The sequence below is a fragment of the Euprymna scolopes genome, chromosome 46 (genome assembly GCF_053919585.1).
Source record: "Euprymna scolopes isolate OS-2025 chromosome 46, ASM5391958v1, whole genome shotgun sequence".
Classification (NCBI taxonomy): Eukaryota; Metazoa; Mollusca; class Cephalopoda; order Sepiida; family Sepiolidae; genus Euprymna; species Euprymna scolopes.
The window spans coordinates 132,394,290-132,414,289 of NC_136527.1; the positions used below are offsets into that span (position 1 = coordinate 132,394,290).

Here is a 20,000-nt window from a genome sequence, read left to right on the forward strand (position 1 = left end):
ATACCTCTTATGGCCGGATCGTCATTGGTTCCACAAAGGAAAAGAATAGTTTTATTTATTAAATTAATTTACTCATCTTTGTTTTGACATTTCGGCCAACTACTCCATTTTTAGCAATTTTATGGTTGGCAATTTTATAAATTCCAAATCTCAGCAATTTTTGGATCAGAATTTAACATATGAAGGCTCGTTGGAAATCTAATGACCTCAATTGTTCAGTGGACTATCTTTAGTACTTTTTACAGTCATAAAATGTTTCAATCACAGCCATTTGTTTTCCTAGTTTTGCATATGAATTACAAATATATTAATATTTTCCCAAAATATCTAGCCTTGATGGAGGGGAGAGTAAAATTTGCTTTTCCTATTTTTCATAGTGTTAACTTTATATTGTGCTAAGGGATCTTACATTTGAAGTGACTTCTCCCTTATCCTATTTTTCATTGTACTAAGGGATCTTATATTTTAAGTAATATTCCATATCCAAACTATTTTTCATTGTGCTAAGGGATCTTACCTTTTAAATGATATTCCACATCCAAACTATTTTTCATTGTGCTAAGGGATCTTACATTTTAAGTGATATTCCACAACCAAACTATTTTTCATTGTGCTAAGGGATCTTATATTTTAAGTGATATTCCATATCCAAACTATTTTTCATTGTGCTAAGGGATCTTACATTTTAAGTGATATTCCACAACCAAACTATTTTTCATGGTGCTAAGGGATCTTATATTTTAAGTGATATTCCACATCCAAACTATTTTTCATTGTGCTAAGGGATCTTACATTTTAAGTGATATTCCATATCCAAACTATTTTTCATTGTGCTAAGGGATCTTACATTTTAAGTGATATTCCACATCCAAACTATTTTTCATTGTGCTAAGGGATCTTACATTTTAAGTGATATTCCACAACCAAACTATTTTTCATGGTGCTAAGGGATCTTACAATTTAAGACTTATGCTCTTATGGCCGGATCGTCAGTTTCTTGCTGGCGACTGTCGGTTGGACTTGTGTGTGGGTTTGTATGTCTTCTCCCCGTTCTATCGATGTTACGTTCGTTTCACAGTCAACTCCCATCAACCACAAAGGGCATCTCGTTGTCAACTAACTGCATCCTGTTTTATCTGTAAGTTTCTATTGTCCTGTCATATATATATATATATATATATATATATATATATATATATATACACACATATATATACACATACATATATATACACACACATATATATATACACACATATATATATACACACATATATAAACATATATATATATACACTCAGACTTATATATATACATTCACACACATATATATGCTCATATATATATATATACATATACACTCACATATATATATACACTCACATATATATATATAGATGCTAACATATATGTATATATACTCATATATATATATACTCATATATATATATAGACTGATATATATACTCATATATATATATACTCATATATATAGACTGATATATATATACTCATATATATATATATATATATATATATATATATATATATATATATATATATATACATAGGTTAGGAGGGTTAAATTCTGCATGAGTACCATTATTTTTAATTTTGTCTTTTGTTCAATTTTTTGTGTGGCCTTTTAGCGCTAGCAAACTAACAAATTTAACCAAAATGCAAAAAATTCAACAATTAAATAATTTTAATAAGTGCCCAGCTCCTAATACAAATCCTAGTAAATCAATCCCCCTTATTGGAAACACTGAAAGGAAGGACGAAACCAAATTATTGCCAGTATGTTTGGGAGAGGTTCTATAGGTGTATCAGAAAGTGGCCATTAAAAATGATGATCAGAACCTTAATAATTCAACTTACTATTTTTTTAAGCTTAAAACTACTTGAAAATATAATTCAAACCCTTTTTTTTCAATTAAAGGAGCAAATTTAAAAAAAAATAACAGGTTTAATAGCAAATTATGCAATATTTCTTTATTTATAGCGGTTTTCTTTTTAAAAAGATATAAAGCAAATGAATATATTTTGACTTGCTTATAAATATATGTATATATCAGGGGCGGAGATGGGACTTTTGGTCAATGTTATTCAAAATGGATTAAAAAATAGATCGTTTGGCCAGAGAAATGTAGCCGAGAAGCGAGAAATTGTCAAAGTTACGCGCCCAACTCCTTTATTGGTGAATAAGGTTAGAACTCGTTCGTCCCAATCCAATTGGTTTAATGACATTGACTGGTTATGTGCGAGTAAATCTGAGTAAAAACTCTATTGTTGGCCTTGCTTGCTTTTCACATTTAATCAGGACAATCATGAACTTATACTGGCAAGGTACGTTAGGCAATCTGTGCTATACAATGGAGAGTCACGCAATAGCAATTATGATGACTTACTTTCGGTCCACGGACCATGGGTTGGGAACTGAAGTTGACAGAGGGCAGTGGGGGCACGAGTAGCAATAATAGGCTAGAGTCGCCACTGGATATATATATATATATGCCAAAAATCACTTACCTAAAAAAATATTATTAAATGGGTAGTTCCATTCTTCATTGTTAAGAATTTATCCATATTTATATTTTAAATTCCATGTATTTTTTTAATAAAAGGATTTTTTAAAGCGAGGGTCCTAGAAAATCGCATTTTTGTAACATGTTTTGCGCGAAGCTTTAAATAGCTGCTGCTGCTAAAATGAAATTTATGAAGTATGGTTTCGTCCAAGGACATAAATAATGTCTCTTTTTTATTGCGTGTGTTAACAAAAATTAGTATTTTTCGTCTTCCGTAATTAAAAAAGAAACGCACATTCACTTATAAGTTTTTCCCCTAGAACAAAAAATCCGCTTCATCGATTTTTAAAAAATTCTTTTAATGAAATACACGAGTTTTTGATTGATATATTTTAATACTTTTTCATCAACTAATTTTTTTTTATATCTAAAAAAAGAAAACATTCAATGAGCTAGAAAAATTTGCCGTCAGCGTCTGGTATTTACTTGACGATGTAAGCATAACATGAGCTTTCATTAACAAAAAAATCAACATGTTTATAAAAAAAAAAGGCTTTTACACTTTGGACTTTACAGGTAAATTTCCAAAAAACTATTCTTTTTTTGTTTTAAAGTGGAATATTTTCTTTATTGATCTTTTATCTTCAATTTGTGATATATAAAACTTTGACACATAAATTAATTATTAAAATTTTAATAAACATTTCAAAATGGGGGTGTGAATTTGAAAAAGAAAACGTTTGTCTAAAATATATTTGGTTTACTGGAAAAAACATAAAATTACACATTGACCCTGAAAATAACGTAAAAATTGAACCAATAGAAAAATTTTGATAGATTTTTAAAGTTTAAAAATTGAAAAATATTTAACTCGTAAAATTCTGTTGATTTTATTACGTAAAAAATGTCGGCATGAAGGCACGCCGGCATTTTATAAACATTTTGTAAACACTGTTTTTTAAAAGATAAAAAATATTTCTATCATTTTTTAAACAACTTTAATAGTTTATTTTGAAAGTATATTCCATATAGAAAATAAACAACTCACTTTAAAAAGAGAAATTACGAGTTTTTTTTATATTTTATTCGCAGTTTTCTGTTAGGGGTGTCAAAAATGCCTCCAAATTTCTGATACATCTAGAGGTTCTATTCTTCTTTGTCTTTCTTTCTTTCTTTTCAATATTTTAAGCAGATTTGTCACTCAGCTAGCAGATTTGGTGCTTGTACACTTTATTGCCGAAATTGGAGATGCCATTTTTTTCACGCACTTGCTATCCAAATCTAGGGAAGACATCATTATAAGGCCGAACGATTGCTTATGGAAAGGGAAAGAATAAATTTACCAAAATTTACATTTATTACTTCCGGAAACGATAAATTAAACTAAATAAATTTACCAAAATTAACATTTATTTCTCCCTTAAACTAAAATTATCATTTATTACTTCCAGAAACTTGGTAAACCGATATTACTGGAGAAAATGCATCTTGACAATTCAAAAAATATTTAAAATTATTTATTTGTTCGAAAAGAACCCCCCCCCCCCAAAAAAAAAAAACACACAAACAAAAAAAATAAAATTAAAAAAAAATAATAATGTTTTGGTTTTCTTTTGGTTTTCAAATGGCGCTCGCCCAGGTTAAACTATTATGAATATGTCATTTCAATTTTCTGTTTTTAATAATAAAAAAAAAAATTGTTCCATGAAAAACTTTCCTGTTCTCATCAATTAAATCGAAACATTTCCAATTATATAATTACGGATATATGTTCTCTTTCACTTTCTTTATTTACTTTTAAAGCAACATTGGACTTTTATAAAATAGTTCTTTTTGTTTTGTTTTTTTTTTTCGAACAAATAAATAATTTTAAACATTTTTTTGAATTGTCAAGATTCATTTTCTCCAGTAATATCGGTTCACCAAGTTTCTGGCAGTAATATATGATAATTTTAGTTTAATTAAACGTTTCCGGAAGTAATAAATGTTAATTTTGGTAAATTTATTCTTTCCCTTTCCGGAAGCAATCGCCCCGGAAGCAATCGTTCCCTAATGTCTCCCCAAAGCCAAAACAAAACCAAAACATTTATTAGTTTTTTTGTTTATTTTTTCGTTTGTGTGTTTTGTTTTTTGGGGTTTTCTTTTCGAACAAATAAATAATTTAAATTTTTTTTTTAATTGCCAAGATTCATTTTCTCCAGTAATATCGGTTTACCAAGTTTCTGGAAGTAATAAATGATAATTTTAGTTTAAGGGAGTAATAAATGTTAATTTTGGTAAATTTATTTAGTTTAATTTAACGTTTCCGGAAGTAATAAATGTTAATTTTGGTAAATTTATTCTTTCCCTTTCCGGAAGCAATCGTTTGGCCATATAATGATGTCTCCCCCAGATTTGGATAGCAAGTGCGTGAACAAAAAAATGGCGTCTCTAATTTCGGCAATAAAGTGTAGAAGCACACAAGATTTTTATGGGTCGTTATTTTTGCCATAAATTGTTAGGTGAAAGTTGTTTTTGTTTGTTTTTTTTTCAGGAAAACTTGCAATTTTTTTAAAAAGAAAGTTGGTAGTAAACGTTTCTTTTGGAAAACAGAATTTGGTACTCCTTGGGCGTTGAGTTCCATGGCGACCAGCATAAAAAAACACGCATCGCTCCCTAACACTTTTTTATTTACTGACGTTGTCGTAGTAACATTTCAGTTGACATATATTATTTTGCCCTATATATTTTTTTCGCGCCTTTAACATTTCCTGTCTCGTCATTTTGACATTTGTTTCTCTATTTTATATTTAACTCTATCATCATTTTTTCTACTCTTTTTCTTCCTTGATCTTTCTTATTTATATGTATGTCTCGGCAGTAGAGTGAAAAGCATATCTTATTTTTCTTTTATAAATATTATTAACAATTTTTTCCATTTTTTCGTTGTACACATTATTTATTTTGAAACAAAGTTTTACTCTTTATGAATATTAAAAGAAAAATTACTAAACATTTATTAATAATGCCTCACTTTTACAGACATTTGTTTTTAAAATTTCTTAAATGACGAATTTTATCGACTTTTTTTAATAGCATTTGCGGATGGGTAAAAAACGAAAAAAATAACTAAGCCATTTACTGACAATTTCTTGGTATCTTGACTTTGATAAAATTTATTTGTTAAAAATATTTGTAAAAGTGGGAATTATCAGTAAATGGTTCAGTTATTTTTTTTATTCGTTTTTTACCCATCCGAAAATGCTATTAAAAAAAGTCGATAAAAGTCGTCATTTAAGAAATTTAAAAACAAATGTCTGTAAAAGTGAGGCATTATTAATAAATGTTTAGTAATTTTTCGGGTTTGTATTACTGTACACATAGATTCGAAAAAGTTGTCAAAAAACAAATATATAACAAATAAATGTTATCAAAGGCAAGGTGAGTTACTTTTCTGCCAAACTGGATATATTTTTTGTGTTTTTATTCAATGTAACATATTTATTCAGCTCGAAAAACATAGAGTGTTTACCGATATATTCAAAAATTAAAGATGGCGTCTCACACCCTCTTTAACACCGTAAGTATGGAAAAAGGTGTTATAAATAAAAAACTATACAAAATACTATTAAAAACCCGCCGGATATATGTCAACCTATGTCACGGTAATATATATTGAGCGAGTTTTTAACAGTATTTTATCCGGTTTTTTATTTATAACATCTTTTCCCACACTTACCGTATTAAAGAGAGAATAAGACGCCATCTTGAATGTTGCAATACATCGGTAAACACTGTATGGTTTTCGAGCTGAATGAACATGTTCCATTGAATAAAAACACGAAAAATATATCCAGTTTGGTAGAAAAGTAACTTATCTTGCCTTTGATAACATTTATTTGTTATATATTTGTTTTTTGACAAAGTCATTTAAAAAGAAATTAAAACAAATGTCAGCATACCTATCCGCAAATGCTATTAAAAAAAAAGTCGATAAAAAAACACGAAATATTAAATATGATTATATATTAACGAAAGAGAAATAATTCCATTTTTAAACGAAAAAAGTCAATTTGATATATAAAAGTTACGTTTAGCGATGTCACGTGATGACACGCGGTGTGAAATAATTGTCCCCAAATAAAAAAAAATGGCCCGTCCGTACAAAGAAAACCAAATATTTATTATAGAAAAATTACGTATAATGTTATAATTAAAAAGAGATATATAGAAACACGCATGCGTACCGTAAACATATTATACCAAAATGTGGAAGCAATCCGTCCAGTGGGTATTTAGACTATTAATTACGAACGAACCAAGAGTCACATTTATATATATATAGATAGACTCATATATATATATACATATAGATTCATATATATATACTCATATATATATACTCATACATATACTCATATATTTACTCATATATATAAACTCATATATATAAACTCATATATATATATGAGTATATATATAAACTCATATATATATATGAGTATATATATACTCATATATATATACTCATATATATACATATACTCATATATATACATATACCCATATATATATACCACATATATATAACATATATATATAAAATATACATACTCATATATACATATATACTCATATATATATACTCATATATATATACTCATATATATATATACTCATATATATATATACTCATATATATATATATACTCATATATACATATATGCGTATATATACATATATACTCATATATATACTCATATATATACATATACTCATATATATATGAGTATATATATACTCATATATATATATACTCATATGTATATACTCATATATATACTTATACTTATATATATATATACTTATATATATATATATACTTATATATATATACTTATACTTATATATATATACTTATATATATATACTTATATATATATACTTATATATATATACATATATATACATCACTAACACAGTTTTTCAACAGAAAAATTGTCGCAAAACCACATGGATGCGCCCTCGTTCAAACAGCTGGCATATGATTGACTATGTCATCACTAAGAAACGTGATTTCGTGACTTCGAAATAACGCGCTCCTTCCATACGGAAGCACCAGGATATAGAAGCCCAGGATCAAATTCAGAAAATGCATCAAGCTCACGAAGCATGGATTGACGACCAAAACTCTACTGAAAAAAGAGTGCCATACAAGACCTGCAAAGGGAAAGTGCTGATGCTATTCTCTACCTATATAAGAGCCAGGTACGTCCAAGGATGGAATACTGTTGCCACATCTGGGCAGGAGCTGCTAGAAAGGACTTGTCCTACCTTGATAGAGTTCAAAATAGACTTCGTAGCCTCGTAGGAGATGTCCTTTTCTCCTCCTTGCAACCTCTATCTCACAGAAAAGATGTTGCGAGTTTGTCTCTGATGTATCGTTATTTTCATGGAAAGTGTTCGACTGCGCTTCAATCTATGGTCCCCCCTCGCCAAACTTTCACAAGAAACACTCGTCTAGCTGTAAACACTATCAATAATTTCCCCCACTCTTTATCTGTGCCTAAACCTAAACGTAGATTCCATGAACAAAGCTTCTTTCTTAGAACTGCACGCCTGTGGAATTGTCTTCCGTTTTCCTGCTTTCCGGCTGACTACAATATGGTTGTGTTCAAGTCTAAAGTAAATAAGTTCTTGATGAGCCGTTCCATATAAGTTATTAAATTTACCAAATTTTCATTACTAATGATTACTATATTGATCAATTTCTACTGTACACTCTTTAATCCTTATCCTTGAGTGGCCTCTGGGCCTTGATAATGTGGTGATGCCTTTGTAAAAAAAAAAAAAAAGTGCAAAGGACACTACGACAGATGAAAGAGAAATGGTGGACCGCACACGCAGAAGCTGTTCAGTCAGCATTCAACAGAAAGGACACAAAAGCCTTTTATGAAGGTATAAGGAAGGTTTTCGGTCCTCAAGAATCAGGAGTTTCGCCAATTTTAGCAGAAGACAGGACATTACTGACAGACAAGGACGGTATCTTGAGACGCTGGAAGGAACATTTTGAAACAGTGTTAAATTCTTCTTCGGTGACAGACGATGAGATTATAAACTCAATTGAGCAGGTTTCCGAGAGATCAGAACTATCCGTGTTACCAACTCTCCCAGAAGTCCTTGCAGCAGTTGAACAGATATCATTGGGTAAAGCACCAGGAAATGACGGTATACCACCGGAAGTCTACAGATATGGTGGCCATAAACTGGCCAGAAAGCTACATGCACTTTTCGTGTCCATTTGGACATCTGGAAAAGTCCCACAGGACTTTAAAGATGCATCAATTTACCATCTTTATAAAAATAAAGGCTTGAGGAATTCCTGTGACAATCATCGTGGCATATCTCTGCTCTCAATTGCTGGAAAAATCATGGCCAGACTAATAATCAACAGATTAATCAGACCTCTTGTAGATGAGATATATCCCGAATCGCAGTGTGGTTTCCGCTCTCTTCGGGGTACAATAGATATGATCTTTTCTTTGCGACAGGTCTCTGAGAAAGTTCGAGAAAGGAACCAAGAGCTATACATAGTGTTCATTGATCTTACTAAAGCCTTTGACACTGTCAACAGAACTGCCCTATGGAAAATCCTTAAGAAAATTGGTATACCTGACAATATGCTCAAAGTTATAACATCCTTCCATGATGGCATGAAGGCTTCAGTGATGTCCAATGGGGGACTCTTCTGAGCCTTTCAATGTGACCAATGGAACAAAACAAGGTTGTGTAATGGCTCCAGTACTATTCGCCCTTTACTTCTCTGTTATGCTGAAATATGCATTTGCAGATGTTGATACTGGCGTTCATTTCCAATTCCGTACAGATATTGGGATTTTTAATCAACAACGATTCAAAGCGAAAACACTTCTCCGAAGAACCATTATAAGAGCTTTGCTGTTTGCAGATGATGCTGCCCTTGTTGCGACTTCTCGGGAGGAGGCTCAATATCTTGTAAATCGGTTTTCTACTGCATGTAAAGCCTTTGGCTTGACAATCAGTATAAAGAAAACGGAAGTCATCTACCAGCCGCCACCTACATCAAAACAAGTACAGGGTGTTAAGCAGAAACAAACCGTGCACAATTTTCCTCAGATGTCGATTCAGGTAGATGGGAAAAACCTGAAGTATGTTAACAAGTTTACATACTTGGGAAGTGTGGTTGATTCAAGTGCATCTCTTGACCATGAAGTTATCAACCGTATCTCCTGAGCAAGCAGCGCCTTTGGCAAGCTGCACACAAGATTATGGTCGGGGTTAAAGCCTGAAGACAAAAATTCATGTATATAAGGCTGTGGTACTGTCCACACTTTTGTATGCCTCGGAGACGTGGACCCCGTACCGAAAACAAATTTCGCAACTTGACGTCTTCCATAAGAGATGTCTACGTGCGATTTGCGGTCTTACTTTGAAAGACAAAATATCAAATGCGAAATTATTCACACTTTGTAAAATCAGCACCATCGAAAGCTTCTTAATCCAGTCGCAGCTTCGATGAGCGGGTCATATGATGCGAATGGATGATGATAGGATACCGAAGCAACTCCTGCATGGCCAATTAGACAGAGGCCGTCGAAATGTGGGACGACCATGGTTGCGTTACAAAGACAAAATAAAGTCTAATTTGCAGGTTCTAAATATTGAATATAACAACATTGAGCTAACTGCAAAAGACAGAAGGATGTGGATAGAAATGTGTGACAGAAAAATCAAGGAGTTCTCGGCGTTTTGCATCGAAAAACTAAAAGAAGCGAGAGTCAAGTCAAAAAATAATACTGAGCAGTGTGGAGCTAAATTCTCGCATTTATATGTCTGTCACCACTGCGGTCGCCATTGCAAGGCTCTAGCAGGACTAAAGTGCCACATACGTCTAAGTGAATGTCAGCACGCTGAGTTCTAGACCTTCAGATCAATTGTCGGAGTCTCATACGTCAAAAATCGACGGAGAGTCCATCATATATATATACTTATATATATATATATATATATATATATATATATATATATATATATATATATATACATACATATATATACTTATATATACATACATATATATATACTTATATATATATACTTATATATATATATTTTTATATATACTTTTATATATACTTATATATACATACTCATATATATATACTCATATAACTACTTAATTTACTCACATAAAATTAAAATATGAAAGTATAGATTTATGCGTAAACTTTAAGTATTTACTTCAAAAGTGCTCAATACGTAGGTAGAGCTAGTTATTAAGTTATACTGAACATTCCGCGTTTCATCCACTCTAGGACTCTTCAGACTTATGCGCGAATTCTGTGGTTGTTTGTCGTTTTTATATGTGCATCTTCTATTGAGATTTTAGTTAGCACAACCGCTTACTAGTGTCTATCGCGCCCTTCCTATCAGCCAATGAGAATGCACTTACCGAGCAAAGGCCTATTTGACCTCTGGTTGATCTGTTCCTTTGTTTTAAATCTAGTTTAGTGTTTTTTATTGTTATATATGCACATATATATATACACATATATATATATATATATACAAATATATATGATCGTTTATGTATATTCATATTTATTTTATTTATTTGTTTGTTTATTTTCTATTTTTTATTATTCTATTTTAAACTATTTTGTATCGCTATCCTTGAGTAAATTTTACCTTGTGAACACAGTTGTTTGCTATTTCTCTTCTACAGTCTAATAGATGTTGGAGTTCTTGAAAGTACAGCATAGCCAATTTTTCATGAAGGCATAATCTACATGGGTCGTCTAGGTCCCCATACGTTGTAGCTTGTCTTATTATTTTTCATTCGACTACCAGTTTAACGGGGAATATTCAGTGTAGCTTAATCGTCATATATATTTTATAAATTACTAACAAGCTCTACCTACGTATTGAGCATTTTTGAAGTAAATACTTAGTTTACGCATAAATCCATATACATTCGTATATTAATTTTATGTGAGTAAATTAAGTAGTTATATCTTCATATATATATTATATCTGCATATATATATTATATCTGCATATATATATTATATGTGCATATGTATATATTATATGTACACATATATATATTATATCTGCATATATATATTATATCTGTATATATATTATATCTGCATATATATATATATATATTATATCTGCATATATATTATATCTGTATATATATATTATATCTGCATATATATATTATATCTGCATATATATATATATTATATCTGCATATATATTATATCTGTATATGTATAAATATTATATCTGCATATATATATATATTATATCTGTATATATTATATCTGCATATATATTATATCTGCATATATATATTATATCTGCATATATTATATCTGCATATATATATTATATCTGCATATATATATTATATCTGCATACATATATTATATCTGCATATATATATATTATATCTGCATATATATATATATTATATCTGCATATAATATATACATAATATATATAATATATATACATAATATATATAATATATATGCATATAATATATATATTATATCTGCATATATTATATATAATATATATGCATATATTATATATATATTATATCTGCATATAGTATATATCATATCTACATATATATATATTATATCTGCATATAGTATATATATATTATATCTACATATATTATATATACTATATCTGCATATATTATATATATTATATCTGCATATAATATATATATATATTATATCTACATATATTATATATATATTATATCTGCATATATTATATATATTATATCTGCATATATTATATATATATTATATCTGTATATATTATATATATTACATCTGCATATATTATATCTGCATATATTATATATATATACTATATCTGCATATATTGTATACATATATTTTATCTGCATATATTATATATATTTTATCTGCATATATTATATATATTTTATCTGCATATATTATATATATTTTATCTGCATATATTATATATATATATTACCTCTGCATATATTATATAATATATATATATATATATATATTATATCTGCATATATTGTATATATATGTCTATGATGGTATCAAACATATGAAACACCAAGGCAGCATATTTTTATAAAAATATATTTTCTAATTAACAATTTATCTTTTAAAATTACTTTTTCAATTTTATTTGCTCGTTTTTTTTTTTTTCTCTCCTGCTTTTTTGACGCCGATTCCAAATGATTTATTCAAAAACAGTTTAAAATACATTAAGAATTCCCCGGTGTGCACAGATAATAATAAAGTGGCCCAAACCTCCAAAAACAAAATCTGACCTTTAATTTTTTATGTTTTTTTTGTTTTGTTTTTTTCATATGCTGACGTGTCTCATTAAAATTTGTTCAATAAGCAATATTATCCTGAAAAGGGGCTTTGTCTTTTTTACGATATCAGTTTTTTATTCTTTTTTTTTACTTGGGTTTCATGGCTTTTTATGGTGGGATCCTGCTATCGATCCAGTAGATGTCTGTCTAATGATCCAACTATCTACCTATATAAGAGCCAGGTACGTCCAAGGATGGAGTACTGTGGCCACATCTGGACAGGATCTGCTAGAAGATCGTATCCTGCCTTGACAGAGTTCAAAATAGACTTCGTAGCCTTTTTCTCTTCCCTGTAACCTCTTTCTCACAGAGGAGATGTTACGAGTTTGTTTTTGCTTTATCGTTATTTCCATGGCAAGTGCTCGTCTAAGCTCCAATCTATGCCCCCCCTCTTCACCAAACTTACATGGAAGTCACCACATATCAAGGCCCAGAAGCCACTCGGGGATAAGGGTTATTGCGTGTAAAATATCCAAGTTGTAGTCAGGTGGGAAATAGTCAGACGGAAGAGAGTTCCACTGCCAGGCACTTCTAAGAAAAAAGCTTAAAAACTGATGAGTTATCTCATAACATACAAAATCCTGGGCCCAACTCTCTTCCTGATATACATCGATGATCTCCCAAAACACATACTTAAATTATTCGTTGACATCTATGCTGATGACACGACCATCTATGGCAACACATCAAAGCAACTGGCCCTGACGGCATTCCAGTTATAGTGCTGAAAAACCTTCAACCAGAACTTGACACCATACTTACGAAACTGTTTAAACGTTGCCTTAAGGAGAAGTGCTTTTCAACACCCTGGAAAACCTCATCAGTATGCCCTGTATTTAAGAATTCAGGTGAAAAGTAATCTCCCTCTCAGTACAGACCAATAAGTCTCCTGTGTGCCATGAGTAAGTTGTTGGAATCCATATTAAATAAAGAAGTAGTCAACCATCTCAACAGAAACAACCTTCTTAGTGAGATGCAATATGGTTTCCGCTCTGCAAGATCTACAGCAGATGTGCTAACGGTTATATCACACAGGATTAGTAAATCTCTTGACAAAGGTTTCCTTTCCAGTGCAATTGCTCTTGACATATCGAAGGCCTTTGATAAGGTATGGCATAAGGGCCTACTTCACAAGATTTCCAGCTATGGTATTACTGGAAATGTTTTCTCAATCATTAAATCATTTCTCTCTGATAGGTTCATAAGAGTAGTGGTTGATGGGCAGAAATCAGAGGCCCACAGTATTAATGCTGGAGTCCCCCAGGAGTCCATCCTGGGCCCAACTCTTTTCCTGATCTACATCAATGATCTCCCAAAACACATACTTAAATCATTCGTTGGCATCTATGATGATGACACGACCATCTATGGCAAAACATCAAAAGTCGTAAATGACAAAGTTCTCTCTAATTCCCTCTCCTCTGATCTTGAGCGCGTGGTACAGTGGGGGAAGACGTGGCTGGTTACTTTAAATGCACCTAAAACCAAGCTTTTATCTTTGCATCATCAACGCTCTGATCCCCATGTAGCATCAATTGAAATGAATGGCTCTCATCTTGGGGAGGCCTCATGTGTTGACAGGCTTCTGGGCTTGACCTTTACTCCTGATCTGAAATAGAACGCGTACATCAAATCTGTTGCCAATGTCGCTGGAAAAATGGTGAGATCCTTCTATCGATCCACTAGATATCTCACTGCTGATGCAATTTTCTATCTATATGAGAGCCAGGTACGACCAAGGATGGAGTACTGTTGCCACATCTGGGCAGGAGCTGCTATAAAGGACTTATCTTGCCTTGATAGAGTTCAAAATAGACTTCGTAGCCTCGTAGGAGATGTCCTTTTCTCTTCCCTGCAACCTCTATCTCACAGATGAGATGTTGCGAGTTTGTCTCTGATGTATCGTTATTTTTATAGCAAGTGCTCATCTGAGCTCCAATCTTTACCCCCCTCGCCAAACTTTCATGAGATGTCCTTTTCTCTTCCCTGCAACCTCTTTCTCACAGAAGATATGCTCGACTGAGTTCCAATCTATGCCCCCCTCTTCACCAAACTTTCCTCTAGCTTAAAACACTATTAATAATTTCACCCACTCTTTATCTGTGCCTAAACCTAAACGTAGATTCCATGAACAAAGCTTCTTTCTTAGAACCGCACGCTCGTGGAACTCTGTTCCGTTTTCCTGCTTTCCAACTGACTACAATATGGTTGTCTTCAAGTCCAATGTAAACAAGTTCTGGATGAACCGTTCCCCTTAAGTAATCCAATTTACTAAATTAACACTACTAACCTTATAAACCTTTATCCCTGAGTGGCCGCTGGGCCTTGACAGGTGGTGACTCCTTTGTAAAAAAAGATGCACATTGATGGAGACCACTAGACAAGCAACTCAAACAACCTGGAACAAGGGAAGAAGAAGACATGCCATAAGCTCGAAAGACAAAGGAAGCAAGGGTTGCACAATCTCCAACCACACCTCTCCTGAATCGGCCCTGCTTGAGTCCCATGGCAAGGAGAAGTTCAGGACGACTTGAAACAATGCCGAGATAAGCGGAACGCACACACAGTACCTGGAAGTCCCAAATGGTCACCAATCTGGTACTGGCTCATCGTTGCTTAACTTCGGTGATCTGGCGGGAACCGGTGTGTCAACGCGATTACGCTGTATATATATCTGCTATTAAATAATAATAAAAAAAACATTGTGTGTGTATGAGAGAGAGAGAGAGTTCTTTCCTTATAGGCTCCAAAACAAGCCAAGATTGATGCTAATTAAAAATGATGCGTTTCAATAACAGTTTAAAATACATTAAGCATTCCCCGTTGTGCACAAATTAAAAAAAAAAAAACTTGAAAGGTAAACAAAACCTGACCTTTAATTTTTCATTCACAGTGATAAATTGATGTTGGTTTCAAAACCAAAAAAAAACCAGCTAATCTGGCCTCATTAAAATTTGTACAATGAAATGAGCCATATCATCCTGAAAAGGGGCTTCGTCCGTCTTTCCAGGTATTTTTTTTTTTTTTACACAGGAATCACCACTTATCAAGGCCCGGGGGCCCACTCGAGGATAAGGGTTAATACATTAGTCAAGGTGATTATAGCGTTTTTAACATAGTGGAATTTTTGTAAGTTGGATTACATTACAAAAAAAAAATAAGGCCGATAGCCATTAGTCACGTACTCTCGTGTAATGAATGAATGCGTGAATGTAGGATTGACATGAAATTCTTAAAGATAAACTAAAATGACCGAAAAATGGGCTGAAATGACTTAAATAAATAAAAAGTAAATGACTTAGAATGACTTTAATGAACTTAACGATGAATTGAATGACCTTAAGAATGACTTGAATGCTTAAAATATAACTGGAATCCTTCAAAAACAACTTGAATGATCTGGAGAATGACTTGAATGGCTTTGAGACTGACTGGTTGTAAAGTGGGTGATCATTTTACATAAAATTAATACAGAAAAGTGATCCCCCACTTTATATCACAAAGTTATAACCGTAAGTATAGTATGTAGTAAGAACAGATACTATACTGTGATCTTAACCAAAAGGCCAAGAAAAGGGTATTTATTTGCTTCCCCACCGAGACAAATTAGGCACAAGGCCAATTTTTAATGTGAGGAGTGAAGGGGAAATAGGTACTAACTCCCCGGGGAGTAGGGGAGCTGGATAGTGACAATTGGTATGAAGGGTTGCCCCTACATTGACCAAGGTCTTATATGTGAGGCTGCCCCCACATATGGTCTTTGCTTGCAGTATCTGCCGGAACAGATGGTGTTTATTTGCTCCCCCACTGAACAAATTAGGCACAAGGCCGTTTTTAATGTGAGGTAAAAACCAGCTCCCCTAAAAGGGGTCACTCTGGTTACCAAAAATAATAATTGTCCCAGTATAGAGGGTTTCCCCTCCATTGACTGGTACAAATTATCTTAAGTGCAGTATCTGCCGGAACAGATGGTGTTTATTTGCTCCCCCACTGAGCAAATTAGGCACAAGGCCGTTTTTAATGTGAGGTAAAAACCAGCTCCCCTAAAAGGGGTCACTCTGGTTACCAAAAATAATAATTGTCCCAGTATAGAGGGTTTCCCCTCCATTGACCGGTACAAATTATCTTAAGTGCAGCATCTGCCGGAACAGATGGTATTTATTTGCTTCCCCACCGAGCAAATTAGGCACAAGGCCAATTTTTAATGTGAGGAGTGAAGGGAGGGGGAAGGGAAAAGGGGACCAGCTCCCGAGAGGTGGGAAATGGGAGCTGGTTAAAGGTCAGGCATGTGGGGTTTCCCCCACATCTGGTCTTTGCTAGTCATAGCTAGTAGCATCTGCCGGAACAGATACTACACTTTGATCTTGGCCAAAAGGCCAAGAAAAGCTTAAAAAGCTAAGAACATCATGTATTAACAACAGACCTTTGATCTTAACTAAAAAGCCAAACACAAAAGTGTTATGGACAGACCGACCGACAGACCGACCAACCGACCGACGGAGTGACTTATAGAGTCGCTTGCACACGACTAATAACCACAATTGCAATTAAAGACAAACAAAGAACTGTTTATCATTCCAAGGTAAGAAGTTGTGGATTACGCAATGCAAAATAGAAAAGAAGAATGTAATATCTTGATGTTTATAATTCCAGGAATGTCGATTTATGAAGAAGCATGTTTTCTTAAGATTAAGGGAGGTTGTGTTTGAACACTGCTGAGGAGCCATGATTTAATATACTGTTTTGTTTTTGAATCCCCGAAACAGTGTTTCATGGTAAACAACTGTTAATCCCTTAAATTAGCATTAGTATTATAGTGAATTCGAGAGAGCAAGTTGATGCGGTGATTGCAGGTTTTTAAATGACTTACTGACTAAATAGTTTTCTAATGAATGATAAGGAATACAAATTAAATATATTTTTTGTATAGTTTTAAAGGTTAAAATATATATATATATATATATATATATAGTAAGTTCCAAAAATATATATGGCAATTAAGCTACACAGAATATTCCTTGTTTCATTCTCGTGAGAAATCATCAGTCTTTGACAAAGAGTTCTGGTTACTTTGCGTTTTTATATACAGGACAAGGGTACAATTGACCTTAGGTTCACCCCTTCCTTTGTGCGTGTTTTTCATAAGGAGAATAGCTATCTAAGTAAGCTGACCTATTTTAGACCTAGGTGTAGTTAAGATATCAAAAAACTGACGACAACGTTAGATATGTGATTTTTTTCTATAATTCAGATATTATTTTAGTTTATACTAGCATTTCAGCCCGGCGTTGCCCGGGTGTTTAGCAGTGTGTGTTGAGCAAAAAAAAAAGTGGTAGTAGGAAGGCAGGCTCGAACGCTACCGCGAAGGAGGAAAAGAATGGGAAAAATGTGACGTCTTTGCTGTTACGAACACTACCAAACTGAAAGTGACGTAGGTTTAAATAAAGGCTAGACAATCGAAAAGAGGGGATGACTTTCGAAAATATCGGGGAAAAAAGCGACCCCTGCCTGTAGAAAAGTGCCCAGTTAAAGAAATAAATGTTTTTTAGCCAATTTTTCGGTATTTGTCGTCTGAAAGGTCGAGCTTCAAAACGATACTGATCCTGTGAAAATCCGTCGAAAGTTGTAGGCAAATATGCAAACAGACATACATACATACACTTATATATTGGTAGCTCAAATTTTCGACTCAAACCGATTAAAAAGCTTGCTCTATCTCTGAATACCCTTTATGAAAATTTCAAATGTTTAGACCAGAAATTGTCTGAGTAATTTAGTAGAGACCGCAGAGGACAAATTCATGCCCCCTTAACATTTATTGTTTTGGGCTCAAATCAAGTTATTAAGTTAGATCCATGTACAAGGAACCTATATCTAAAATTTCAAGTGTTTAGACCCAAAATTGTCGGAGGAGTTTGGTAGAGTTCTGAAAGGTCAAATCGTTGAACTTTGACCCCTTGACAACCAAATTTCTGGCCGAAAACGGATTACAAAGATTTTCCCAAATCGTAGTACCCGATTTATCAAATTTCGGGCCCCGTGTACACTTTATGTGATAGCCCCATTATTTATTCACCGATTGCCCTTAATTTACAGGACATGGCAGAGTCAACGACGTGAGTACACCAAGACCCCAGTGAGAGCTGGGACAAAGAATACACTGTGTTAAATTTTACTACAAGACAGACCCCTTTAAGAAAACCCAGGACAGTTTCATGCGTCAGTTCGAATGTGAAAAGGCTCCATCCAAAAGCAGAATTCAGAACTGGGTGGACCACTTCGAGAAGTATGGGACCGTGGAGAACCTCAACGCTGCCAGAGACAACCGTCCAAGCCACTCGCTTGGACGGTTGTCTCTGGAGACAACCTGAGGCTGCAGACCCTTACAGCCTCAGACAAGAAGCAAAGGAAGGCCATATCAGGGCTTATCCATACAGAATACAGACGCTGCAGACCCTTACAGCCTCAGACAAGAAGCAGAGGAGGGCTAAGGCAGTCAAGATGCTCGAGAAAATCGAGGAGACACCAAGTTTCCTTAACCTCCTTTGGACATCAGATGAAGCCCACTTCCATCAAGATGGAAAGGCGAACTCCAGGACAAATGTCTTCTGAGGGTCCTCCAGACCCAACGAAGTAGCCACCAAGCCCGTGCACTCTCCTAAGTGCACGGTGTGGGCTGCAATCTCAACCAGAGGCATCATCGGACCAATCTTCATCGAAGAATCTGGCGCAGCAGTGACAGTCACCAAGGAGCGGTATGTGGAGCTCCTCAAAACCTTCAAGCGTGAACTCCAGACCATCTACCCGTCGCTCATGAGAAAGTTCTGGTTCCAGCAGGACGGAGCACGTTCTCACACCTCAAACCTGTCCCGAGATTGGCTGAAAGAGAACTTCGGAGGCCGAGTAATCAGTCTCAAGACTGATTTTGAGTGGGAACCCCATAGCCTGGACTTAATTCCCCAGATTTTTTTCTTTGTGGCTATCTTAAGGACAGAGTCTACGCAGGGAAACCCAGAACCATCACAGAACTCAAAGAAGCCATTAGGGGGAGATGAGAGGCATT

General features: G+C 33.5%; 1 protein-coding gene and 1 pseudogene across 1 annotated transcript in view; both read right to left on the reverse strand.

Annotated features, from left to right (window-relative positions):
* LOC145271283 (QRFP-like peptide receptor) overlaps nt 1-20,000 on the reverse strand; it is a 463,148-nt gene that overhangs the window by 315,607 nt on the left and 127,541 nt on the right. The window lies entirely within an intron of this gene.
* Nucleotides 17,171-17,325, reverse strand: LOC145271798 (U2 spliceosomal RNA; annotated as a pseudogene).